The sequence below is a fragment of the Notamacropus eugenii genome, chromosome 6 (assembly GCF_028372415.1).
Source record: "Notamacropus eugenii isolate mMacEug1 chromosome 6, mMacEug1.pri_v2, whole genome shotgun sequence".
In the NCBI taxonomy this organism is placed as follows: domain Eukaryota; kingdom Metazoa; phylum Chordata; class Mammalia; order Diprotodontia; family Macropodidae; genus Notamacropus; species Notamacropus eugenii.
The window spans coordinates 40,195,370-40,213,620 of NC_092877.1; the positions used below are offsets into that span (position 1 = coordinate 40,195,370).

At 43.3% G+C, this 18,251-nt stretch overlaps 1 protein-coding gene across 4 annotated transcripts in view; it reads right to left on the minus strand.

Annotated features, from left to right (window-relative positions):
* Positions 1 to 18,251, minus strand: part of PLEKHA7 (pleckstrin homology domain containing A7) — a 256,560-nt gene that overhangs the window by 165,500 nt on the left and 72,809 nt on the right. Inside the window, exon 1 of one of the 4 annotated variants that reach the window (XM_072619565.1) lies at positions 539 to 997. The exons of the other annotated variants lie outside the window; for them this stretch is intronic. The gene's annotated coding sequence lies outside the window, so the exon portion shown is untranslated. Of the gene's footprint in view, positions 1 to 538; positions 998 to 18,251 lie in introns of those variants that run through there. 4 annotated transcript variants of the gene reach the window in all.

Sequence of the window (18,251 nt, forward strand, 5' to 3'; positions counted from 1 at the left end):
GCAGAGACTGGTTCACATCAGTCTTTGTATCCTCAGAGCCCAGCACAGTGTCAGACACACAGCAGGTACCTAATGAATGCCTTGACTGATTGCTATTACCCAAAAAATTCATCTCTTGGTAACTAAGTCGGTCTAATCTTAGTTACGCTGATTCTTGGCCAACAGAAGCATAGCCTGTCTTTGGGCCCACACGCCAAAGTTTTTCCAGGCTGGTAGAACCTTCTGGAGCTGGTGCCCTCCTCGCCCCAGCTGCTGAGAGTCCAGGATTACCTCCACACCACTGTGAATCACCAGAGGGAGCCTTCAGAGGAAGACTGTATACATTAACTCTTAACTTTTCAGAGCATTTGCTCAAATAGAACATCCCATTCCCCAAGCAAGCTGCACAGCAGAATTTCTGTAATGACAAAATGCACACTTGTCTTCCAGAATGACAGATAAAAGGATCCTGGCATCCACAGTGATAAACACCCACCTGACAAGCTCAGAATCATGCTCATATTTAAATTCACTTTATAGCAAATCAGTTACTTCCTACCTCAGATCTCCCAAATCCCAGAATGAAGGCGATTAGTCCAGGAAGCACCTGAATTTTTGCCTCTTCTGGCTCTCCCCAGTGGCTTTTTTTTATTAAATAGTAACCCCTTATTTTAATGCTCTCCCTCTCTCTCTCTCAAGGAAGCAAAGAGGATGAGCTGGATAAACAGGCTCCTAGCCCAAACAGCATGAGACAGGGACTCCCACCCGACTCTCCAGCGACCAACGTGTGGCCTGAGCTCTCTTCACGGAACTCGCACAAGGCCTGGAATGTGGTGACAGATGTCAGGCAGCAGCAGCAACAGAAGCAGCATGTGCCACAGTGCCCTTGCTGAGATGTCCTCCTTGCTCAAGGAGAAAAATTCACAACTTTCACACAGACACCTGTAGAAGCACCAGCTTCAACCCATTCTGTGAGTAATGCAAGTGACCACAGTGCCAAAGGGCATCCTCATCATCTGGGCACACTGGCTGCCTGCAAAGAGCCTTGGAACAAGCCAAACCAGAAACTTCAGCCTCTAGGGAAGATATAATCTGCTCTCCCTGGCATTCAAATTCCTTCCCTCTGCCCCCCCACCCCAGGACAGTGTTATTCTACTTTTCTGCCTTACTGTTACTCCACTCGGTGCCTTCTATGTTGGAGTCAGGAAGACCTGAGTTCAAATCTAGCCTCAGACACTTACTGGCTATGCGAATCTGGGCAAGTCACTTAACCACTGTCTGCCTCAGTTTCCTTAACTGTAAAATGGGGATAATTACGGCATCTGCCTCCCAGGGTTGTTGTATAAAATGGGACGTTTGTAAAGGGCTTAGTACATTCACGGATTATTTTGTCTTACTTGGGTTTTAGGGTTTTGTTTTTGGGGGGGGGGTGAGGCAACTGGGGGGTAAGTGACTTGCCCAGGGTCACACAGCTAGTAAGTGTCAAGTGTCTGAGGCCAAATTTGATCAGGTCTTCCAGATTCCCAGGCCAGCGTTATCACTGTGTTACCTCGCTGCCTCAGGTTAATAGAGGAACATTAATAGCTGTTTATTTCCTTCCTGCCTTCTTTCTTTTCTTCCTCCCTCCTTTCCTCCTCCCTCCCTTTCTCTTCTTCCTCTCTTGTTCCCCCTTCCCTCTCTTCTCTCTTTTTTTTCTTGTCTGTTTTCTCTCTCTCCCTCCATCTGGCCAAAGTGAACTAACTTAGAATTGGTATCCATGTCCTTTTCTGCTGCTACATTGCATTTATTTTCCAAATATCTCCCTCTCTCTACCCCCTGTTGTGTTTACCCTCTTTGCAGTCACAAAAAGCTCTGCTATTATGATTTCAATGCATATATATGGCCCCTCTCTCTGTCCATGACCCCCTCAGACTACATGTAAAGCAGAGGGCCCAAGGGGACTATATTTCTTGTCCCTTGAGTGGATCGTGGCTTTTCCACATCTTCACCTTTCTGGGGAGGTGTTTGCCACCAACCACAGAGGGGTCACATCCCTTCTATGATCAGTGAGCTTCCTGACACACCTCGTGTGGCAGCAACCCAGAACACCCAAGTCTGAAGGCACCTCAGAGGTCATCATGTCTACCCCCTTGTGGTACAGATCAAATGAGATACTGTGAGTGAGCGCTTTGTAGGACTTCAGGTGCCATAAAAAATCAGTCAGAATCATTATTTTTAATAATCTTCTCTCATCATTTGTGATGGAAAGCATTCCAAGACAAGCCACACCATAGCTAGGAGTGGCAGTCTATGGAGTCCGTGACTCAGAGTCATGAAGACTTGAGTTCAAATCCTGCCTCAGACATTTAACTAGGTGAATGACCCTGGAAAAGTCACATTCCCTCTTTCCTTATCTGTAAAAGAACAGCACTCATCTCTCAGGGTTATTGTGAGAATCAAATGAGTTAACCTATGTAATTTGTCAATCTTAAATCACTATACAAATTCTAGTTATTCCTCTATACTTAATTCTCTTGGTGGCAGCTAGGTGGCACAGTGAATAAAGTACTTACAGAACTTGCTTCTGTAAAATTGGGATTCAGTCAAAATGCCACACTTCAGGATCTAGAAGGTTCCCCATCCCCGTGCTAGATCTAGAATCAGGAGGACGAGTTCAAATCTGGTCTCGGACACTAGTTCCGTGACCCTGGGCAAGCCACTCTGCCTCAGTTTCCTCATCTGTAAAATGAGGGGGATAATAATAGCATCCACCTCCCAGGGTGGCTGTGAGGAAAGAATGAGATGATATTTGTACATAACGTTGCAAACTTTAACACGCTATCTAAACGTTAGCTATTATTGTTGCTGCTACTAATATCACTGCACGGAATGCTGCCCAGGTAGAAAAAAGATAACCACTTTGCACAGCTGAATGAAAGTATTAGGGTGGAAGCTCATCTTCTGAAGGTTCGCTAAAACCATCCTCAGGACACCTCCAGGAGCAGACAGGGCAACAGGCAAGAGACGGCCCACACCCTGCTCCCATGGGATTTTGACTTTCTTTGCAGGGTCTCTGTATTTTGAAAACTTATTATCTCATTTAGCCATCGTGAGAGAGAAAGGCCGGACTCTGGAAGGTGTGTGCTATTATGACTCCCATTTTGCAGATGGGGAAACTGAGGCAAACAGAGCAAGTGACTTGACCAGGGTCATGAAGCCAGGAACTATCTGAGGCTAGATTTGAATTCAGGACTTACTGACTCCAGATCTAGCACCATGCCACCTAGTTTGCCTTATTGTGATAGCTGTACAAAAATGTAAATGCATTGGTGAATAGAAGCATCCCCAGGGAATTTACACATGGCCAATGTGAATGTACAGTTGAGATGTGAGTTCTAGCATCCACTCCTCACCTCCTGCCACCACTACCTTGGGGTTGGCTAGGTAAGTTCAGGACTGAATGTCAAGAACTCTCAACCATATCTGGAATTAGAAGGAGCTCTCCTTCCTAGACAATTATGGCTAGATGGGAAGATCTTGGGCAGAGAGGGATAGTACCTGGAATCAGAGTCCTTTCTAAGCCAGTTAAGAATCAATCAGTTTAAAAAGATCAGAAGACTTCATGGAAAAATTAGGTCAGGTCCTACCACTAAGGGCAATGTGGAGGAGCTGATGGAGGCTGGAAGATGACTTTGAATTCTGTTTCAGATGCTGTGTGACCCTGAGCAAGTCCACCTCTCTGGGGAAAGTGGGGAGAATCTTTTAAGATTCTCTTTTAAGAACTGTGAGGATCAAAAGAGGTAATGTGTGTGAAAGACTTGCTAAGCTTTAGAATGCTGTAGGTTCCTCCTCTTTACTATGTGACTGAAGTCAGAATGAAGCCTTTCCTTGCTATGGAGCAGGATTCTTAACCTGGGATCCGAGGACCTCAGATTTGGGGAGGGGGGTAGGTCTGTGAATGCGGATGGGAGAAAAATGGTATCTTCACTTTCATTTACTTCTAACTATTTAGAAACGTAATTCTGAGTAAAGGATCCATGACAGAGATCTTGGAGGTCTACAGCTTAGATAGGCACCTTTTTCTAATACATATAATTTTTCTCAAATGGATGCTTAAGGGCCCATTGTTTGGCCTCAAAAGATACTTAGTGGCATATTCACTAGGCTGGTGAGTGAAAGAGGGACAGGAAGCAGGGTTCCCAGAAAAGGGGTCCATGTAGGAACAGCTAGGTGGTGCAGTGGATAGAGTGTTGGGCCTGGACACAGGAAGACTCATCTTCTTGAGCTCAAATCTGACCTCAGACGCTTACTAGCCATACAACCCTGGGCAGGTCACTTTAGCTTTTTGTCTGTGAAATGAGCTGGAGAAAGAAATGCCAAACCACCCTAGTATCTTTGCCAAGAAAGCCCCAAAAGGGGTTACAAAGAGTCAGACATGACTGAAAACAACAGGACAACACCAGCAACAAAGTTCCAGCTAGGAGGCAGCTAGGTGGTGCAGTGGATAGAGCACCAGTGTAGGAATCAGGAGGACCTGAGTTCAAATCTCACCTCAGACACTTGACACTCACTAGCTCTGTGACCTTGGGCAAGTCACTTAACCCCAATTGCCTCATCCTGGGTCATCTCCAGTCATCCTGATGAATATCTGGTCACTGGATTCAGATGGCTCTGGAGGAGAAGTGAGGCTGGACGCACCCAGCCCTCCCTCACTCAAAACAAAGTCAAGTGCAAGTCATGTCATCATTTCTCTGATGGCAGGGTCTTCTTCGGCAACGAAGGATGAACACACACACACACACACACACACACACACACACACACACACACACACACATATTCCATTTAGCTCAGAGTCCATAAGTATTTGGTAGGGAAACATCCATTTTAAAAACTGTTAGGCGTTATGGATTGTTTTTACTGCTACCCCTACTCTAGATGGGAAAAGCGAGGCCAAGGAGGATGAAATGATTTAATTAATGCCATCCAGCTGAAACAAAACTCAAACCTAAGTCTCGTGACCCTTCAGTCCCTCACTCTGTCCTCTCCAACATGTTTCCCCATGAATATTTATTTTCTTGTTTGTTCTTTGGTCAAGGCCAGACTGGGACTTACTCTGGGAGGAAGCTAAGCTAAGTTACGATTCACAGTGGAGGTTGAAGCCTTACCCAGATGCAAGGAAAAGGACGACTTAATGAGAAGACTCCCACTCAGAGACAAGTAAAGAGACACAGACAAGCCATGTAACCAGCATAATTGGGAGCTGAGAGTTATATAGATTGAGGGGCATGAGGTGAAAAGACACATCTGAAGACAAAGCAGAGATAGAACAAAGACTCAAATCAGAGTCTGAGAAGGTGAATGAACAGACGTAAGCCTGGGTCAGTCTGTGTTCAATACTGGGATAAGTAGGAAATCCCACTGTTTCCCCAACTAGCTTGACTCAACTTTTCTTTTTTTTTTCTTGAGACAACTGGGATTAAGTTACTTGCCCAGGGTCACAGCTGGATTTGAACTCAGGTCCTCCTGACTCCAGGGCCAATATCCTATGTACCTAGCTCAGTGCCCCTTTGCTCAACTTTCTATAGGCACATTTTCTGGCCCCAACATCCTTCCTAATACAGTTTCCTCCCTATACTTATTGAACCATATATGTCCAGACAAAAACTAAGTGAAATTTCTTCTTAATTATAGTACAAAATCCATCCTCCCTTGGCCTGGCATTCAAGGACTCCACCAATCTGATTTAGTTTGCTTGACTGTACTTATTAATTACAAGGGAGGGTTCCATTTGAGGGGGGAGACAGGTGGTGGTGTAAAAAAAAAAAAAGCACTAATAAAACTTAAAAAAAAATTTTTTTTTGAAGGTCTAGTATCTCTTTCTTTCTTTAGAGTCCTCCTTTGATGACTCATTACGACCCAGAAATAACCCTACATTTGCAGCAGGTACAGGACAGTCAGCCACTTGAAAAATGCTAGAGACACTATCTATGAAAGAGCAGGCAGATGTGAGCACTTTCTGGAAGGCACTGAAGGACCTGGGGCAGGGTTTCCATCCATCCATCCATCCCCGCCAGACACCAACAACCACTTAGGAAATTGGTCTCCAGGGCAGTGTGTTTAGCAGGATGGGTTCAGTACAGCTCCCAAGGGGCTTAAATTAGACTCAGGGGACACATCCTCGCTCTGTGGGATTTGGCTGGAACTGTCAGGGGCACGCATTCTGCATTGGGGCTACATAATGCTGGCCTCTGATGGGACTGCCGAGGGGTCCCACTCCTCAGGGAAAAGCCCTATCACGAGGAGACGCTGTCGCTGATCAAGCACTTCCACTTTTGTGTTCAGTATGGGGCAGGTCAGGGAATAGCCATTTGGTTAGTCACTGACTGTCCCACTAGACACAGAAGGACCAGACGGGTGACACGGATATCTGGGCATGCAACATGGAGCAGGGGGGAGAGTCTGGAGACTCACAACAAGCCATGGCCATGAGTAACTCACTTAACTTCTCCCACTTCTAGTGATCTCATCTGTAAAATGGGGACACTAATCATTACACTCCCTGCCTCACAGGGTAGATGTTGGGGTTGGGGCATCCTAAGTTTGAAATTGGAGATCTTACAAGAAATCTGGTCCAACCCTGTCATTTTGCAGAGGAGTAAATTGAGGCCCAGTGAGGTTAAAAAGTGTTTTGGTTTCTTTGTAAACCTTAAAGTCCCATAGAAATGTAATTATTATGACCTGCTTCATCTTAAGGTACCTACCAGCTCAAAAGTTTGATGGATCCCTCTCACCTAGGGCCTCAGTTCAACTCAGATCATATTTTTCACCAGTCAGAAGGGAGGTGGGGGCGGAGGGTCATAAAGGTAGCTGTATCACACTAGCTCTACACACCCAAACAATTTCATCTCAAGAATGACCTATGTACCATAAGGTAACTGGAAATAGTGATAATGATAACATAACAGGAAATTTTTAACTGTTTTTCTCTGTTTGGCAATCTAATCCAACACCTTGAAACACCAATTAAAATTTCCTTTATAATGTCACTTTAAATTATTCAAAGTGCTTCCATATCTATGATCTCACCCAAACTCTCTAAGCAGGTGGGGCAGGTATTGTCATCCCCACTTTACAGATGAGCAAACTTCTCCAAACTCCTTAACTTCCTTTGAGTTTGTCATGACTAAGGAGATGAATCAGTTATTCTGAACTCAGTGGCACAAGATAGCCAGTCCAGCCCTGACAGCATACGTGACCATGGTTAAGGAAGAGAGACAGACAGAGAGTGAGAGAGAGAAACAGAGAGAAAGACAGAGAGAGAGAGAGAGCCAGGAGGGAGACTCTGGGAGGGGGCAGAGCCACGTCAACCAGTGGTAATCAGCAATTTCATTTGGTTTCCCAGCATGAGATCCCAAGGCAATAGTTTAAAAAATGAATTGTAGTTTCCATTATAAGCTATTGTCCTTAAGGCTCTGGACTCCCACAGCAAAAATTCAGCCCAGTGGAAAACAATTACCCCATTTGGAAACCTTCCAAACAGGTCTGAGGACAGTATTCAGGAGAGGACGTCACAGGAGGCTCTTTAGATGTCACAACGCCCTCGCTCTAACCCCCCAAAATGGCACCTATAATAAACACAAAACCATAAATGTTCAGCACCAAGGTCAATCACACTTGGATGAAATGCCATTAATATTTTCCTAAAATGAGAAACCCTAAGCCCAGGCTTTACAGAGACCACCTGAGTGACCCTAGGTAAGTCATGTCATTTCTTAGGGGTTTAATAAATGTAAAATGAGAGGACGTTGAACTTGATGATGACTAAGGTTCCTTTGAGCTCTAAAATCCTAAACTTTGAAAGACAACTACTGGAAGCAATGAGATTTTAACATAAAGCTTTAAGTTAGGCTTATCAGGGGATATATTCAACAAGACCTCTAACACAGACTCTAATGAGGCTGCAATGTGGGTGAGCATCAACACTGAAAGGGCCTGCAATGAGACTAGACTGAGGAACAATTACCAAAAAAAATTTTTCCCTCAAGGGAAATGAAAAAGAGAGTTTATGACACAGTGACTGGGCACATGTTGGAGTTAGGAAGTATGTGCAGTCCTCTCTGACTCTTCCTAACCCCATTTGGGGTTTTCTTGGCAGAGACACTGGAGGTTTGCCATTTCCTTCTCCAGCTCATTTTACATTTGAGAAAACTAAGGCAAACAGGGTTAAGTGACTTGCCCAGGATCACTCAGTTAGGAAGTGTCTCAGGCTGGGTTTTCACCCAGAAAGAGGACTCCTGGCTCTTGGCCCAGCACTCTATTCAGTGCACCACCTCATCAACTTTTGCAATCTCTTATTAAAGGATGAGGAAGGTTAACTAGGGAGATCTGTCGATTTCATTCTTGTGAACTCATTCCCAAATTGGGTAAAACAAGACTGCAGCAAAGACACTTAGCGTATTAAGTTTTTTATGTAAAATATTGTATGGCTAATTTCATTAAGTCAATATATTTAATCTTTTTAAAGAGAGAGAGAGAGAGAGAGAGAGAGAGAGAGAGAGAGAGAGAGAGAGAGAGAGAGAGAGAGAGAGAGAGAGAGAGAGAGCGAGCTGTTGATTTCACTCCACTGTCAGTTTCCTCGCCTGCCTCTCTGAGAAGACAGGACCCTTGCTGCTATAAAAAGGGCACTGAGCTGGAAGTTCAAGGGCACAGGTTAGAGTCATGTCTCTGCACTGACAGACTGTGTGACTTTGGACAAAGCCTTCTTATCTCTGAGTCTCCGTTTTCTTATCTATGACATAAAAAGAAACTGGTCAATGTTCTCTCTGCTCAGCTGACACAGGAGATGCTTTTGTCCATGGGGAAACGATGATTTTCCAGACGTGTCCTCAGGGTGGCAGCAGGCGCCATCTTTAGCGGCTCATATACCCACCCACCCCACCCCTGCCCTGCTCTTTCGTCTTTTACAATTCAGCAGTTTGTGCTTTTTCTGATTGTCTTTCCTCTCTCCCAAAGTCTAAAGAGGTGCTGTCTGGTTCACTTTTATCTAAGGAAAGGGGATCAGGGCACCAGGGGAATTCTGACAGTTCAGTCCCTGGCAGAACCCTACAGCAGACTGGGCCCCTGCTCCCCACTGTATCTGCCCAGGCAAGGCCAGTGAGAACTGAGATTTACAGAACCACTGATCCAGGCACCGGAAGGGACATTAGGGGCCATCTAATGCAACTTTCTCATTTTGCAGCAGAGGGTTAAAGTGGATTGATTAAGGTCATGTGGGTAGTTAAGTGACAGTGGTAAGATTTGAACTCAGGTGGTAGATTCAGTTGGATGCCCATTTCTCCACCCTTCAAAGATTGAAACCAGAGAATCACTTCAGACCACATTAGGACTAAAGGAAGCTTATGGGGAGGAAGGTGGGTGGGGAAATAGGACCACGAAATCTGACCTCAGATGTATTTTCAGCTTTGGAATTATTGGAGTTTTTTATCTGTTCAATAGGGAATTTTACTTGGATACTCCCTAGAAGTTTAAGAAGCTGAGATAAAGGTCCCCTTGTTTCACAAACTCCTTAGAATAGCAAATGAGTAGTGAGGAAAGGTTCCAGTGTGGGAAGTCAAATTCCCGCCCAGCCCTCATTTGTACACAGGTTCTAACTTGCCCTGAGTTGTAACCTGCAACAGAAGGACTATTCTGTTGCATTGTCAATACAAGAGGGGAAAAGAGACCTCTTATCTCTGTTTCCCCTGATACCCAGTCCAGCAGAGTACATTCCTATTTATAGATGAAATTGGGAAGAAAAGAAGACAAGAACTCTCTCTAGTAGAATGGCTGGAAATGGAGACATGGATGCTAATCCCAACCGTAGCACTTACTTGTGGACACATTTCAACTAAGTGCCTTCCCTTCTCTGGGCATTAGTTTTCTCTGTTTTGAGAAATTTGGGGATTTGGTCTCCAACATCCATTCCAGTTCTTATACTCTGTGAATCTGCGATTTTAATTTTTTGAAAAAGTATTCTTTTAGGATGAATATGAAGAATTCTGAGGGGCATAGGAGGACCTATAAGAACTGATAAAGAGTGAAGGAAATAGAACCAGGAAAAGCTAAGATACAGTGACTACAACACTGTAAATTTTAAAAATTGAATATTGTTTAATGAGAACAACCAAGAAGCTTGGTCCTGGAGAAAAGTTAAAAAAATGTATTTCCTTCCCTTCTTTACAGAAATGAGGAACTGTGGGTGTGGAATATTGCATATACTTTCTATTGGTTAGTTTTTCTAAAATACTTTTTTTTTTTTAATTCTTTGTTTTAAGGGCTGGCTGCTCTCTTGAGAAGAGGAAGAGACAGAAATATATTTGAAAGTAAAGATACGTAAAAACAAAAGATATCACCCTGAACTCCTCACGATGTACTGGAATGTTTTCCCTCCATCAATTTTTGACCAGGAGGAGGGAGATGATGGTAACCATAGTAACTACAGTCTGGAGGAAGGAGGGCAACTACAGTGTAGATATGCATACATGGAACAACTGACTAGAGAGATATATGGGTGAGGGGAAGGAAGCTGCGTGCGCACACACATACACACACGCACACGCACACACACAGTGTCCAAAAAATTTACAGCTGCCTTAGGTACTGGAAAAAAGATTCATATTTGTCTATTCCTTCAAGGACAAGACTGCATTTAAGTCACACAAAACACTGACTGAAATGTCCCCTCCAGTTCCAGGATTTGGAGTGAAATCGCCTGTGAGCACCAAGAAAGGAGAAGAGGTGATCACTAGGAGCCAGCATGGGTACATCAGGAACAGGTCCCTTGAGGATCCTCTCACTGTCTTTTTTGACAGGATTACTAGACAAGATCCTAGACCCCAGTGGGAGAGCTCAGGTTCCACGGGAACTTCAAGGTCATCTGATCGAACCCCATCATTTGAAAGATGAGGAAACAAGGTCCCACAGGCAGGAAGAATCCAGACGTTCCTTTGACCCCAGAGCTAGGACACCGGGATAACCTGCCACCATCTCAAGCTTGAGCTGTAATTTAAAGGTGCAAAGGGGTGTGGTTTGGTACCCAGAAGGTTTTTGTGGACAAGAACGTGTTAGGAAGCATGTCACCCTCTTCCCCGCACACAGAGACATCTGTCATCAAATTTAATCACTACAATCTTCTCAGGAAGACTATCCTCATTTTACAGATGGAGAAAGTCAAGCCCAGGTCACACACGTAGCAAACAGTCAATTCCCTTGACTTCTGGAAAAGCACTGTGGCTGTCTGTTGGACTGGGAGACAGGAAGTCCGTGTGTCAATCTCCACTCCCATATTTCTTAGTCTTGGCTCAGTGGGCACAAACCACTTAAACTCTTGGAAGGTGCTTCCTTATCTGTAAAATTGGGCTCATGATCCTTGCATGCTACACTGACAGCACACCTCGTAGGGTTTCTTCAAGTAAAGAGCTAAGTAAACTGTAAAGCATGATACAAATGTGAGTTATTATGATCTCTACTTAGAGGGCTCATTTACAAAGTGCTGTAATGCAGATCGTGTGAAATGAGATACAAGCCGCTGTCTTAAATATTTAATTAAAAGGGAGAAAGAACTTCTCTTAGGATCAAAGACCTGTGGGTAAAGCTGTATATACTTAGGTATTGAAAGGGACGGAAAAAAAACAGGGAGGGAAAGCCAGATGTCAACATGGCCCAAGCAGACCCTACAAGGGCTGGGGGCCCAGAGACTGAAGAGGCTTAGGAATCAATCTTGAAGACACGGAGTCAGACTCTTAGGGCTGTAATGGACTTAGGAGGTCATCAGTCCCTAGACTAAACAGAAATCTTCTCTATGAAATTCACCATGGATGGACATTCATTCTCTATTCAAACCTCTCCAAGGAGAAAAGAACTCCCTACCCACTGTATTTTAGGGGCAGCCCTAAGTGATCAGAAGCATCTGTCTCCCTGAAATCTCTACCCCTCCATCTCCCCCCTCCCCACTCTGTCCTGCACTGTCCTAATTCTGCTCTCTGAGGCCAAGCAAAATAAGCCAATTCTCTGTTCCCCACAGTAGTCTTTCAAATACTTAAAGACCTCTTTCAGGTTCCCCTAAGTCTCTTCTTACGTGGTACATGTGCTCGATAGATTTCTATTGAATGAATGAATGAATGTTCTCAAGCAGCAGCTTCTGGATAATGATAATGATTATGCTTCTGATAATAATAAATCACCTTCATGTAGCATTTTGCTCATACTAAAGCATTACATAAAATCCATTTATTATTATATATAATATTACAAATTATTATACACACACTTTAAAAACTTAATACTGCACTATGACTTTTAGGTCACCCTGTATATGTTCCCCATTCTACAGGTGAGAAGACTGAGGCTTAAAGAGGTTAAGGAACCTATTTATTGTTACATAAGCAGGATTTAAACAGTCTTCCCAACTTCAGGTTCAACATACTCTATCCACAATGTCTCCTTAGGACAGTCCTAGAAATACCTCTTCCCGGGACAAACTCCAATTCCACCCACTCTATTACTAGGGCACTTGAACAGGACACCGCACTTTTCATGCCTTTCCTTCCAGTACTCAAGATCATAGAATGACTCCTTACTATCTAACCATAACAAATTCAAACTCCCTGGTATGATCCCTCCTAAGAGAAAGCACAGTAGAGAAAACACAAGACTTTGGAGTTAGAAAAATAAATACAGAAGTGAGTCCTCTCTCTTCCTCCACTTGTTAGCTATGTGACTTTGGCCGAATCACAAATGGAGCCTCAGTTTCCTTATCTCTAAGTGGAACAGGGGTATAACAGAGAGAGGGCCAGCCTTAGAGGTAGGACAATGCCAGCAATTCTCTAAAGATTAGGGATCTGCCTCTTTGGAGGGAATTTCCAACCCTGGGAATTCCTTACACCAATGAAATCACAGGGCCAGACCTAAAAATGATCATGATAAATAAACTGTGCCCTGCCTCCTTAATAATGTATTAGATCCCAGGCCTGGCGCAGGGTAGGCACTTAAATGTCAAATTAGAATAAGAGGTGGTAGGTTTAGAGCTAGATGAACCTTTAACAATGATCTAGTCCAGGTTCTTCATTTTACAAATGAGGAAAGTGAGACCCAGAGATGTTAAAGGAACTTGTCCAAGGTTAGACTATATGTTGGCAAATTTGAGATTGGAACCCAGGTTCCCCTCACTCCAAATCTAGTGTTTTCTACTCCACAAAGAATTGCATCGAAAGTACCGCTCAGAGTGAAATAAGCAACCTCATATACTTTGACTACAACAGTATAAAGAAAGAATAACAAAATTAAACTGAACACTATGTAATTAATTATAATGACCAAGCTTGTCCCTGGAGAAGAGTTAAGAAATTTTACCTCTCTTTGCATAGGTGGAGGACTATAGGTGTGAAATACGGCATGTACTGCCCCAAATGGTCAACATGGTCATTGGTTCTTTGTCACTGTTCAGTCGCTTTTCAGTCTTATTCTACTCCTTGGGAATCCCATTTGGGGTTTTCTTGGCAGAGATACTGGAGTGGTTTGCCATTTCCTTCACCAGCTCATTTTACATTCAAGGAAACTGAGGCAAACAGAGTTAAATGACTTGCCCAGGGTCACACAGATAGTGTCTCAGGTCAGATTCGAACGCAGGAAGAAAAGTCTTCCTAACTCCAGGCCTGGTGCTCTGCCCACCATGCCACCTAGTTGCCCCTTCATTGGTTCTGCCTAATTGCATTTCTTCTTTTGCATTCTTTGTACTAAGGGATGTAGGTAACGTGATAAGAATGGGTTATATTCAGAAGTGAATGGGATATAAAAACAAAAGAAATCCATAGAGCAAGCATCAAAACAGAACAAAATATAAAAAGTGTACCACAAAAGAAAAAATAAAGTATTTTTTAAAGTGAAGCAAAAATAAAAAAAGGTAAATTCTAAGAGTTGAAGACCTAACCAGCTAGGGGTAGAAGGGAGAGGAAAGAAGGCTGCTCTTTGTGTGAAAATGGAAGTTTTCATAAATTGTAAAGTCCTGTGCCCACAGTATTACACAAGCTCTCCAACCTTGCAGTTAATGATGGGTCTCTCCCACTCAGACTAGGCATCTTTATGCGGGACTCATTTTTATTCCTTGAAGAGAATTGCATTTAGCTCCAAGCCCTTCTGTTTGTAAGGATAGAGGATTCCACAGAAAAGGAAAACTCTGTGGTTCACTCTCCCAGGACATCCTTTCCCCCATCTCTGCAGGGTGGAATCCTTGGAGGCTCCACACAGATGCCCTCTCCTCCCTAAAGCTTTCTCTCACACTCTGCCCCAGGGCTCAGAGGGCAGAACTGCAGTCACAGGGGATCCAAGGTCAAATTGCAGCTCTCTGCTGTCCTTGAAGGCAAGTCACTTAACCTCTGTGGGCCTCAGTTTTCTCATCTGAAAAGTAAAAGGTCTCTCCCACCTAGCTCTACAATGGTCAATCCTTCGATCTTCCCCTCCTCTTCGTACTAGGCATTTTCTTTGTATCACTCAGACAACACCTCCCATATGTTGTCTTGAATTTTGTTTATTTGTGTCCCCATCTCTTGCCGCTTAACAGACTGTAAGATCCTCAAGGGCAGAGGATGGCCTCTTCTTAGCCATCTGTTTTCCCCAAAGGGCTGAGAACAGGGTGCTATACACAGCACATTATGCTCAATGCTTGAAGAATTAAATCAATGAATCAACCACGTTCTGCCAACGCTGATGGTAGGCCTGGGGTGACCCTTCTATATCAGCAAAGAACCTTAATTCCTGGAGTTCTGACAGGCACACAAAAACCTACACTTAGAATAATGACAAAGAAAAATCAAGTCAATTCAAAGATTAACCTCCAGCAGGTCTAACACTGGTATTTGGACACTTGTAGGTCAAGACAGCAGCTCCATGAGACCTCACTCTCCCCACATGACCCACACTTATCCCTGTCAAAGAGGAAAACACTAAGAAAACTGCATTTACACCAAGTGTCTGGCAGGCTCTTGTCTCCTTGGAGCGATTCACTTTAATGCCTGGGTAAACAGGACTGAGCCCAAGAGCCAACTTGGGCTTCCTGTTAAGGGTGAAATCACCCAGTGGATGACAGAAGGATATAATCGCTTTTCCCCTTCAATGACTGGTTTCTTTCTTCAAAAAAATAACAATTCTGTTTTCTTCTCCAAGAGAAAACACCATTCATTGCACAAGAGATACATTCATTCATTGTGGAGCTGGAGAGGTTTCATCCCCCCTGCCCCACCTCACTATCACTCAGGATGGAAGCATCTACACCAGGAAGTCTTAACCTTTTTGTGTGTGTGGATCCTGGACTAACCCTTGGGCAGTCTGGAGGAACCTATGGACTCCTTCTCAGAATAATGATTTTGAAGGAGCAAAGTAAAATCCACAGGATTGCAAAGAAAACCAATCATATGATAATAGTGCTGACCACAATAAGGACAATTCTTTTTACAGCTAGCGTTTATATAATACTTCAAGGTTTTCCAAGTCTTTTACAAACCTCATTTGACCCCAACAACAACCCTGGAATGTGCATGATATCATTATGCCCATTGTGCAGATGAAGAAGCTGAGCAAACTGAGGTTACATGATTTCTCCAAGGCCACACAACTAGCAGCATTTGAGGCAGGATATGAACTCAGGTCTTCCTGACTATATGCCCAGGGCTCTATGCACTGAGCCACCAAACTTGCCTCTATTTTGAGGCAGTTACCCAAGTAGATTTAAAAAAAAAAAGTTTTTAGATACCAAATTAAAGACCCCTTATTGAGTCGTGCAGTGGATAGAGTACCAGACCTGGAGTCAGAAAGTCCTGAGTTCAATTCAGCCTCAAACACTTACTAACTGTGGGATCCTGCACAAGTCACTTAGCCCTGTTTGCCTCAGTTTCCTCATGAGCTAGAGAAGGAAATGGCAAACTACTCCAGTGTCTTTGCCAAGGAAATGCCAAATGAGGTCATGAAGAGTCAGACAAGACTGAAAATATTCTCACATTTAATAAGGATTAATTAATCAATTTATGAGGATTCATATTTATTGAGGAAAAACAAGTACAAGCTTTACCCCAGAATCCTGGTTGAAAGAAACCTCAAGGACACCTGGGACTATCTCATACCTAGGACAGTATCCCAAATACAAATGGCCATCCAGATTCTACCTGGAGACCCCTTCCCTAAGATAGGAAGCCCACTACTATGTTCCCAGGTGACCCAGGCCACCTTTGGACATCTCTGAGCTTTCAGAAACTTATTCTTAATCTTTAACAGAAATCTGTCTCTGCACCCTTCACCCAAAGTTCCCAGTTCTGCTTCCCCCAAGGTCTCAGCAGAGAAAGACTGATCCCTCTTCCACAAGACAGGCTCTCAAATCCTCAAAGACAGCTGTCACATCTGCCCTGAGCCCTCTAATCTGTAGGCTAAATAGCACTAGTACCTTCCACTGACCCTTTTTCGAGCAGTCTCCAGGTCCCTCCCTTATCATTGGATACCCTGCAGTTTATTACTATCCTTCCTAAAAAATTGGAGACAGAACCAAACATCATTCTCCAGATGCAGCCCCTATTTCACATGGGAGGAAACTGAGGCTCAAAAAAATGGTAAAAGTCACAGATCTAAAAAAAATGGCAGCGCTGGAACTTAGAGTCAAGTCTTCTGGTTCTAAGTCTAAACTGAAGATGAGAGGACTTGGGGAAACCAAGATGGTAGCCTTGAAGTAGGAATCATACTTGTTCTGCTTGGCTATGGAGGGCAGAACCAGGAGAGACAGGTGGGAGTTAGGAAGAGAGAAATTTTGTCTTGATTTTTTATTCAATTCCATAAGAACCTATCAAGCAACCTACTATGTGCCAAGCACTGTGCTAAAGGAGGCCAAATTCCACCTCAGTCACTTATCATCTTGACCAAGTACTTAACTTTGTAGGCCTCAGTTTCCTCATCTGTAAAATGAAAGGGTTGGACCACATGATCTCTCAGATTTTAAGCTTAACAAAAAAAAGCCTTCCTTAGATAGAAAACTATCAAGGACATAGCACAAGTACTATATATCCCTAATATGGAGTTAAAAGGGAACTATTTCAACGCTACAGATCAACTTATGGAAGAACTAAAACAAAAAACAGAAATACAAAACAAAACAAAAAAAACTCAAACCAGTGCGGTATAGTAGAAAGAACCCTGGAATTGGAGTCAGAGGAACTGGATTCAAAGTCTGACTGTGGTTCTTGCTATGTGTGGGACCACATGCAAGTTAAATATTTAACAACAGACTTTCCAGATAAAGGGTGGGGGTGGGGGGAGAGTTCCTCACAACACACTTTTAATTTTAATCTGCATTAGTAGAAGTTCCTCCCTCATATTCTTAAGTCTACACAATCAGCAAAACAGTAAATCAAGCCCTGATTTTTAGCCTTTGCTGATTACCAAGGAGTAAATGCTCATGTTGAAAATTTAACAATTGGATCTTTGGTAGGAACTAGGACCAGCATACACCTGAAGTTACTTGTCCCTGGATCTTGGTGTCCTCATCTATAAAATGAGGGGATTAGAGTAAGAAATCTTCCAGGTCCCATTCAGGACTAACCCTAGTCTATGGCTTCCTCATGAGACACAAGTTCTATGTGACAGAATTCAGAAGAAAACAGTCTGTGCAGTGCTCTAACCCAGAAGCGACACAGTGCCCAGCTAGCACTCTGACTGAGCTCACCAAATAGGATGGGATGGACAAACCGGGGAGGGGCACTGGTGCCAGAGGAATCAAGTCTATTTTTCTCAGGGAGAAGTTCAAGGTTTCGAGGGTCCCTCCCCTCCACCACCCCTTGACATCAAATCTAAGATTGTAGAGGGGAGGGAAAATAAACTAAAGAAACAACCCCTTTCCCTAATCTTAATGAATACTAAATAGTAACATTCCGAGTAATACAGGGATCAAAGAACAGATCATAGAAATAATCACGTTGATGTAACCAAACCAGGGATGCAGTTAAATCAGTCCTCAGAGGACAATGCACATCTTTAAAAAAAATTTTTATTAACTAAACAGAAAAGGATGGATGAACTGAGCAGGCAAATGAAAGATCAGGGAAGAAACAAATCAGCAACCCTAAAATGAAGACAAAAGAAGGGATCTTAAAAATTAGAGTAGGAAGGAACTTTAAAATAAAAGACCCTAAAATGATTCACCAAACTAAAACCTATTTTTTAAAAAAAGACTTAACAAAATCAATAGACCATTAGCTAAACTTATCAAGAAAAAAGGA